This window comes from Manis pentadactyla, chromosome 12 (assembly GCF_030020395.1).
Source record: "Manis pentadactyla isolate mManPen7 chromosome 12, mManPen7.hap1, whole genome shotgun sequence".
Classification (NCBI taxonomy): Eukaryota; Metazoa; Chordata; class Mammalia; order Pholidota; family Manidae; genus Manis; species Manis pentadactyla.
In genome coordinates, this window is record NC_080030.1 from 3,655,332 (window position 1) to 3,663,776 (window position 8,445).

Consider the following 8,445-nt stretch of genomic DNA (forward strand, 5'->3'; position numbering starts at 1 on the left):
TAATCCTCTCTAGTAAAATAGGCTGTTTTCAACTTTCTATGAATTCAGATGATCAGATGATAAAAGTTGTTTTAGGAAATAGTGACTTGATTCAGGCTCAGGATATTACCATAGTTTACCCCCTGAGGCAGGAAAATCCCTGTGGGGGTTCCTTATATGACTTCAGGACCAAAATGGGAGGCTACACAAAATTATTTTACTGCTGTGAATAATTACTACTGAATCTCTCACATTTCTGTGGCTCTTGCTAACACATCTGAGTGTTCCTATATTTGGGGGGACTCCAAGGAAGGGTGGAGAGGGTAGAATGGTGATTCCTCTCTCCTCCATGGATAAATTCACCAGGGCTTCTTAGCTAGAAAGTCTGCCCTAATACATGGGGTCCGTTGATGAAGCCCAGGAGGGAGTTCCCGTGCCTGACTAGCAAGGCGGTCCTGCTCTCTTACATCTTGGCAAGGATTCAAGACACGGGAGATGTCCAGGAGCTGCGTAGGAATGCGTGTGTTTGCAGGAGTGGGGCACAGAAGACAGTTTAGCTTTTCGAGAGGTCAGCGTCAACTCAGAAAAAGTGCTCAGAGGGCCAGGGACTATGAATGAGGCGGTCTTCCTTGGAAGCCTATCAGTGGCAGAGTAACAGATGAAAGCCCAGGAGGAAGAAAAGGGCGGCGGGGGTGGCGGGGAAGTGGACAGAGAAGATGCTTGTTCCCAGTGGAACAAGGGGATGCAGAAAGATCAATCTAAACCTTCTGCTAATCATGGGGAACAGACTGAAGGAAATGTTTATGACCAGTGCTTTGCTTGGGTGAAACTATTCACCAAAATATTCAGACAGGACCAATTTACACTGCATCTTAGACAGTCACCCCATACAACCCTCTCTTCCCTTTGTCCCAAGCCTCAGATGATCAGAGTGATGCTGGCCTCACAGAATGAGTTTGGGAGTATTCCCTCCTCCTTTGCTCTTTGGAAAACTTTAAGGAGGATGGGTATTAGGTCTTCTCTAAACGTCTGATAAAATTCAGGGGTGAATCCATCTGACCTGGGGGTTTTGTTCTTGGGTAGTTTTTGATTATTGAATCAATTTCTTTGCTGGTAATTGTTGTGTTCAGATTTTCTGTATCCTCCTGGGTCAGTCTTGGAAGGTTGTATTTTTCTAGAAAGTTGTCCATTTCTTGTAGGTTATCCAGTTTGTTAGTGTATAATTTTTCATGGTATTCTCTAATAATTCTTTGCGTTTCTGTTGTGTCCGTTGTGATTTTCCCTTTCTCATTTCTGATTCTGTTTCTGTGTGTAGATTCTCTTTTTTTCTTGATAAGTCTGGCTAGGGGTTTATCTATTTTGTTTATTTTCTCAAAGAATCAGCTCTTGGTTTCATTAATTTTTTCAATTATTTTGTTCTTCTCAATTTTATTCATTTCTTCTCTGATCTTTATTACGTCCCTCCTTCTACTCACTTTGGGCCTCATTTGTTCTTCCAGTTTCAATAATTGTGACTTTAGACTATTCATTTGGAATTGTTCTTCCTTCTTTAAATAGGTGTGAATCGCTATATAGTTTCCTCTTAGAACTGCCTTCGCTGAGTTCCAGAGAAGTTGGGGCTTTGTGCTGTTGTTGTCCTTTGTCTCCATATATTGCTTGATCTCTATTTTAATTTGGTAATTGATCCATTGATTATTAGCAGCATGTTGTTAAGCCTCCATGTGTTTGTGAGCCTTTTTGTTTTGTTTGTACAATTTATTTCTAGTTTTATACCTTTGTGGTCTGAGAAGTTGGTTGGTAGAATTTCAACCTTTTTGAATTTACTGAGGCTCTTTTTGTGGCCTAGTATGTGGTCTATTCTGGAGAATGTTCCATGTGCACTTGAGAAGAATGTGAGTCCTGCTGCTTTTGGGTGGAGAGTTCTATAGATGTCTATTAGGTCCGTCTGTTCTAGTGTGTTGTTCAGCGCCTCTGTGTCCTTACTTATTTTCTGTCTGGTTGATCTGTCCTTTGGAACGAGTGGTGTGTTGAAGCCTCCTAGAATGAATGCATTGCATTGTATTTCCCCGTTTAATTCTGTTAGTATTTGTTTCACATATGTAGGTGCTCCTGTGTTGTGGGCATAGATATTTATAAATGGTTATATCCTCTTGTTGGACTGACCCCTTTATCGTTATGTAATGTCCTTCGTTCTCTCTTGTAACTTTCTTTCTTTTGAAGTCTATTTTGTCTGATACAAGTACTGCAACTCCTGTTTTCTCCCTATTGTTTGCATGAAATATCTTTTAACCATCCCTTCACTTTTGGTCTGTGTATATCTTTGGGTTTGAAGTGAGTCTCTTGTAGGCAGCATACAGATGGATCTTGCTTTTTTATCCACTCTGTAACTCTGTGTCTTTTGGTTAGTGCATTCAGTCCATTTACATTTAGGGTGATTATCGATAGATCCGTACTTACTGCCTTTGCAGGCTTTGGATTCGTGGTTACCAAAGGGTCAAGGGCAGCAGTGCCTGCAGGGCCTGCCGCTCGTCCCTAGGGGGCGAAGCGGCGCGGGAAGCCGGCGGGGCTCGCGGCTCTGTGGGGAATTCCCAGCGCGAGTTAGAAAACAGGCGAGGCGGTGGGGGCGGGGCGCGGTCCAGCGAGCCAACTCCCCTCGGCCAATCAGCGGCCGTGGCGGGCGCCTGTGCGCGCCTCTCTCCCTGCGCCGCTCTTGGAGGACCACGAAGGCGGCGACTCGTCAGCTGCAGCCGGAGTCCTCGGGAGGCGTGGCGCTGCCCGGGCGCTCCGGCTGCGGGGCCGGTGAAGGCGGTCTGACGGAATTTTCCTGCTGAGAACTTCACCGCCGCCGCCGCCGCCGCCGCGCCCCCCGAGGCCCGCCGCCGCCCGCTAACGGGACCCCCGCGAGCGCGTGAGGGCCCTGGGCCGCGGGCAGGCGGCGGCGGCCCCTCAGTATGGCCCGCGGGGGTCCCTCCAGGCCCCGAGCGGCGGCGGCGCCTGCACCGCGGAGTCCGCGCGGCGCCCGAGAGCCCGGCCAGGACGCGTGGCGGCGCGGCGGGCGGCCGACTCCAACGTTGAGCGCAGGCCGGCGGGCGGGTGGTGGCCGCTCCGGACGCTCCAGCTGCACTTGCTCCGGGCGCTGGTGCTCGGTAGGACGGGGCGCTGGCGCGGGGATCCCGGAGGAGCGGGGCGGTGGGGGCCGTGGGGTTGTCGGGACGCGGCCGCCAAGCGCGGGGTTCTGTGAGTCTGCTGGTGTTTTGTTCAGTTTTTCTTTGTTGCTTTGCTCCACAATGGAGGGAAATCACTTGGTACTTGTCTTTCTCCGCCTGGCCATTGCACTGAGCGTAATGTACCCTCTAGCTCCATCCGTGTTGTTGTAACTGGTAGGATTTGTTTGTTTCTTATGTCTGAGTAGTTTTCCATTGTGTGTATGTGCCACCTCTTCTTTATCCATTCATCTACTGAGGGACACTTAGGTTGCCTCCATATCTTGGCTATTGTCAATGGTGCTGCAATAAACATAGGGGTGCATATGTCTTTTGGAATCTGAGTTGTTTTCTTTAACATAATAAATAGTGTATTATTGGTTTATAACCGAAAATATAAAGTCAGTATACAAGTCCATACTGATCCAAATGATCGACTGAATAAATAAAGGTGGTGTCCTGGGGAGGAACATAATATATTTAGGTACTCCTTCCCCAGGAGTATGGGCTGGGCTTGTGACCCGTTTCCAAAGAAGGGGATATGGAGGAAGTGTGCAGTGGTGAAACTTTGTCAGTATTACAACTGACTGATCAAGATTACCATCACCAGGGAGAAATCAGCTGATAACTTTATTCCCCGGTATGTTGTGATTAAGCAGAGCAATTCACTTCCGTGGTGGTCTTCCCCGAAATACACAACTGCAGGCTGATTTTGAGGAAAACATTAGACAAACCCAAATTGGCAGATCTCTACCAAGTGCCTGACCAACCCTCTTCACAACTACCATGATCACAAACAAGGAAAGACTGAGAAACTTTCCCAGACCAGAGGAGACTTAATGACTAAGTACAGTGTGGTGTCCTAAGTTGATTCTGAAACAGAAAAGCTATTCATGTGAAAAGTGGTGAAATCCAATAAAGTCTATAGCTTACTGAACAGTCATGTACCAATAACTTAATTAGTTTTGACATATGTACCATTGTTATTTAAGATGTTAACTTAGGAGAAACTGGATACTGTCTGCACTACCTTTGCAACTTAATTTAAAATCCAAAATAAAAAGCTAAAAGAAAATCTTTTCTAATGTAAGACCGCTACTGGTTCATTATAAAGTATCAAAATGAAAAAGACCACTCTCAGTGTTGGTGAGGCTGAGGAGTAATTAGAACTCTCGTACACTTTGAACATGTGGTTGAACAAGTTGACTTACCATTTTTGGAAAATTGTTTAGCAGTATCTAATAAAGTTGGATTGGTGGACCTCCCTATGACTCTGCTATTTCAGACCTAGTTAAACAAGGTCTTTCTCATCACAAAAGGGTATGTTTACTCACCAAAAGACATCACGGCATCCCTATAATCTATTAGTCCCAAGTTGGAAACAGCTCAAATATCCATTGATGATAAAGTGGCAAATAAATGGTGGTATATTCAAACAATATAATGCTTTACAACAATGAACTTGAACTGACTTGCAACCAAAAACACCTTAGAAGAAACTACAAAATAGAACGTGTAGGGATGTTCACATCCCCATCTTCCATGGTGGGGTGGTGAGAGATAAAGGCTGGACCATCTGGGTCAAGCAAATGTAGGATTGAGTGTATCTGTGGCCCTCTGCAGTGCGCCCCCAAATCCATCCTGAGTCAAACACACCAGTACAGGGGCTTGGCAAATTGTTTCCGCCGCCACTCAATTTTTTTTTTTTGTATCACGTAAATGCTCGCTTATATTACACAACAATAGCAACTCACCATTCACAGTCTTTAAGGTCAAGCCTGAAGATTTTAATTAGGTGTATAGCAAAACCACAAAGAAAAAAGTGTTTTCCAAATAAACCTTTTGAAATGAGTAAAGAACTATATCATTGCCTGTAGATGATGTATTTCAATTCAGTGTTAAATAGACTGTGTGTATTTACTCAAGACTTAAATCAGTATAGATCTAAAAAGGAATTAGTCATTGTATCTAACAATAATCTGTCTCATAAATTGTAATGTTCTCTGTAGGGCTTGTCTGTTTGATTTTACTTGAGGCAAGAATTTCAAATTGTATACCTAAAAAGATAACAGATATAATTATCTAAATCTAGAACAACTGAAAATGTTTCACCCAAATAATTGGATATTTTTGGCTTATTTTTCTTTTATTATCTGGATAATTGCTGCCATTTCCACCTGATTTAGTGTATGTAGCTATAATTTGGATATTATTTTTCAAGAAATTATCACTTGAGTTTCACAGCTTAGTGATTGGAAGCTGAAAGGTTGACACTGAGAAATGCTGGTGGGGCCATGCAATTTTTTTAATGGTATATTTAATGTACAATTACATGAGCAACATTGTGGTTACTAGATTTCCCCCATTATCAAGTCCCCCCCACATACCCCATTGCAGTCACTGTGCATCAGCGTAGTAAGATGCTGTAGAGTCACTACTTGTCTTTGTTACACTGCCCTTCCCGTCCCACCCCCTACATTATGTCTGCTAATCCTAATGCCCCTTAATTCCCCTTTTCCCTCCCTTCCCACCCATCCTCCCCAGTCCCTTTCCTTTTGGCAACTGTTAGTCCATTCTTGGGTTCTGTGAGTCTGCTGCTGTTTTGTTCCTTCAGTTTTTGCTTTGTTCTTATGCTCCACCCATGAGTGAAATCATTTGGTGCTTGTCTTTCTCCGCCTGGCTTATTTCACTGAGTGTAATACCCTCTAGCTCCATCCATGTTGTTGCAAATGGTAGGATTTGTTTTCTTCTTATGGCTGAATAATATTCCATTGTGTGTATGCACCACATCTTCTTTATCCATTCATCTACTGATGGACACTTAGGTTGCTTCCATATCTCGACTCTTGTAAACAGTGCTGCCATAAACAAGGGTACACATGTCTTTTTCAAATTGGGCTGCTGCATTCTTAGGGTAAATTCCTAAGAGTGGAATTCCTGGGTCAAATGGTATTTCTATTTTTAGTTTTTTGAGGAACCTCCATACTGCTTTCCACAATGGTTGAACTAGCTTACATTCCCACCAGCAGTGTAGGAGGGTTCCCCTTTCTCCACAACCTCGCCAACATGTGTTAATGTTTGGCTTTGGGATGATGGCAATCCTTACTGGTGTGAAGTGATATCTCATTATGGTTTTAATTTGCATTTCTCTTATGACTAGCGATGTGGAGCATCTTTTCATGTGCCTGTTAGCTATCTAAATTTCTTCTTTGGAGACGTGTCTGTTCAGGTCCTCTGCCCATTTTTTTAATTGGATTATTTGCTTTTTGTTTGTTGAGGTGCATGAGCTCTTTATATATTTTGGATGTCAACTCTTTATTGAATCTGTCATTTATGAATATATTCTCCCATACTGTAAGATGCCTTTTTGTTCTATTGGTGGTGTCCTTTGCTGTACAGAAGCTTTTCAGCTTGATATAGTCCCACTTGTTCATTTTTGCTTTTGTTTCCCTTGCCTGGGGAGATATGTTCATGAAGAAGTTGCTCATGTTTATGTCCATGAGATTTTTTCCTATGTTTTTTTCTAAGAGTTTTATGGGTTCATGACTTACATTCAGGTCTTTGATCCATTTCAAATTTACTTTTGTGTATAGGGTTAGACAATGATCCAGTTTCGTTCTCTTACATGTAACTGTCAGTTTTGCCAACACCAGCTGTTGAAGAGGCTGTCATTTCCCCATTGTATGTCCATGGCTCTTTTATCATATATTAATTGACTATATGTGTTTGGGTTAATATCTGGAGTCTCTAGTCTGTCCCACTGGTCTGTGGGTCTGTTCTTGTGCCAGTACCAAATTGTCTTAATTACTGTGGCTTTGTAATAGAGCTTGAAGTTGGGGAGCAAGATCCCCCTGGTTTGTTCTTCCTTCTCAGGATTGCTTTGGCTATTCGGGGTCTTTCGTGGTTCCATTTGATTTTTAAAGCTGTTTGTTCCAGTTCGTTGAAGAATGCTTTTGGTATTTGGATGGGGATTACATTGAATCTGTAGATTGCTTTAGGCAGGATGGCCATTTTGACAATATTAATTCTTCCTAACCAAGAGCATGGAATAAGTTTCCATTTTTTAGTGTCATCTTTAATTTCTCTTAAAAGAGTGTCTTGCAGTTTTCAGGGTATAGTAGGTGTTTCACTTCCTTGGTTAGGTTTATTCCTAGGTATTTTATTCTTGTTGATGCATTTGTGAGTGGAATTGTTTTCCTGATTTCTCTTTCTGCTAACTGATCGTTAGTGTATAGGAAAGCAACAGATTTCTGTATATTAATTTCATATCCTGCAACTTTGCTGAATTCAGATATTAGTTCTAGTAGTTTTGGAGTGGTGTCTTTAGGGTTTTTTATGTACAATATCATGTCCTCTGCAAATAGTGACAGTTTGACTTGTTCTTTACCAATCTGGATGCCTTGTATTTCTTTGTTTTGTCTGATTGCCATGGCTAGGACCTGCAGTACTATGTTGAACAACAGTGAGGAGAGTGCGCATCCCTGTCTTGTTTCTGATCTTAGAGGAAAAGCTTTCATCTTCTCGTTGTTAAGTATGATGCTAGCTATGGGCTTGTCATCTATGGCCTTTACTATGTTGAGGCGCTTGCCGTCTGCCCATTTTGTTGAGAGTTTTTATCATGAATGGATGTTGAATTTTGTCGAATGCTTTTTTGGCATCCATGGAGATGCTCATCTGGTTTCTATTCCCCTTTTTGTTGATGTGGATGATGTTGATAGATTTTCTAATACTGTACCATCCTTGCATTCCTGGAATAAACCCTACTTGATCATAATGGATGATCTTTTTGATGTATTTTTGAATTCGGTTTGCTAATATTTCGTTGAGTATTTTTGCATCTATGTTCATCAGGGATGTTGGTCTGTAATTTTCTATTTTGTGGTGTCCCTGCATGGTCTTTGGTATGAGGATGATGCTGGCCTCATAGAATGAGTTTGGAAGTATTCCTTCTTTTTCTACATTGTGGAAAACTTTAAGGAGGATAGGTATTAGGTCTTCACTAAATGTTTGATAAAATTCAGTGGTGAAGCCCTCTATTCCAGGGGTTTTGTTCTTAGGTACTTTTATTACAAATACAATTTTGTTGCTAGTAATTGGTCTGTTCAGATCCTCTGTTTCTTTCTGGGTCAGCCTTGGAAGGTTGTATTTTTGTAGAAAGTTGTCCATTTCTCCTAGGTTATCCAGTTTGTTAGCATATAATTTTTCATAGTATTCTCTAATACTTCTCTGTATCTCTGTGGTGTCCGTAGTAATTCTTCCTTTC

General features: G+C 42.4%; 1 long non-coding RNA gene across 1 annotated transcript; it reads left to right on the forward strand.

Annotated features, from left to right (window-relative positions):
• Positions 1 to 3,027: 3,027 nt before the first annotated feature.
• LOC130680002 (uncharacterized) lies at positions 3,028 to 5,315 on the forward strand. Its single transcript, XR_008992992.1, has 2 exons — positions 3,028 to 3,125; positions 3,793 to 5,315. It is a non-coding gene; the product is annotated as an uncharacterized LOC130680002 (long non-coding RNA).
• Positions 5,316 to 8,445: the final 3,130 nt, after the last annotated feature.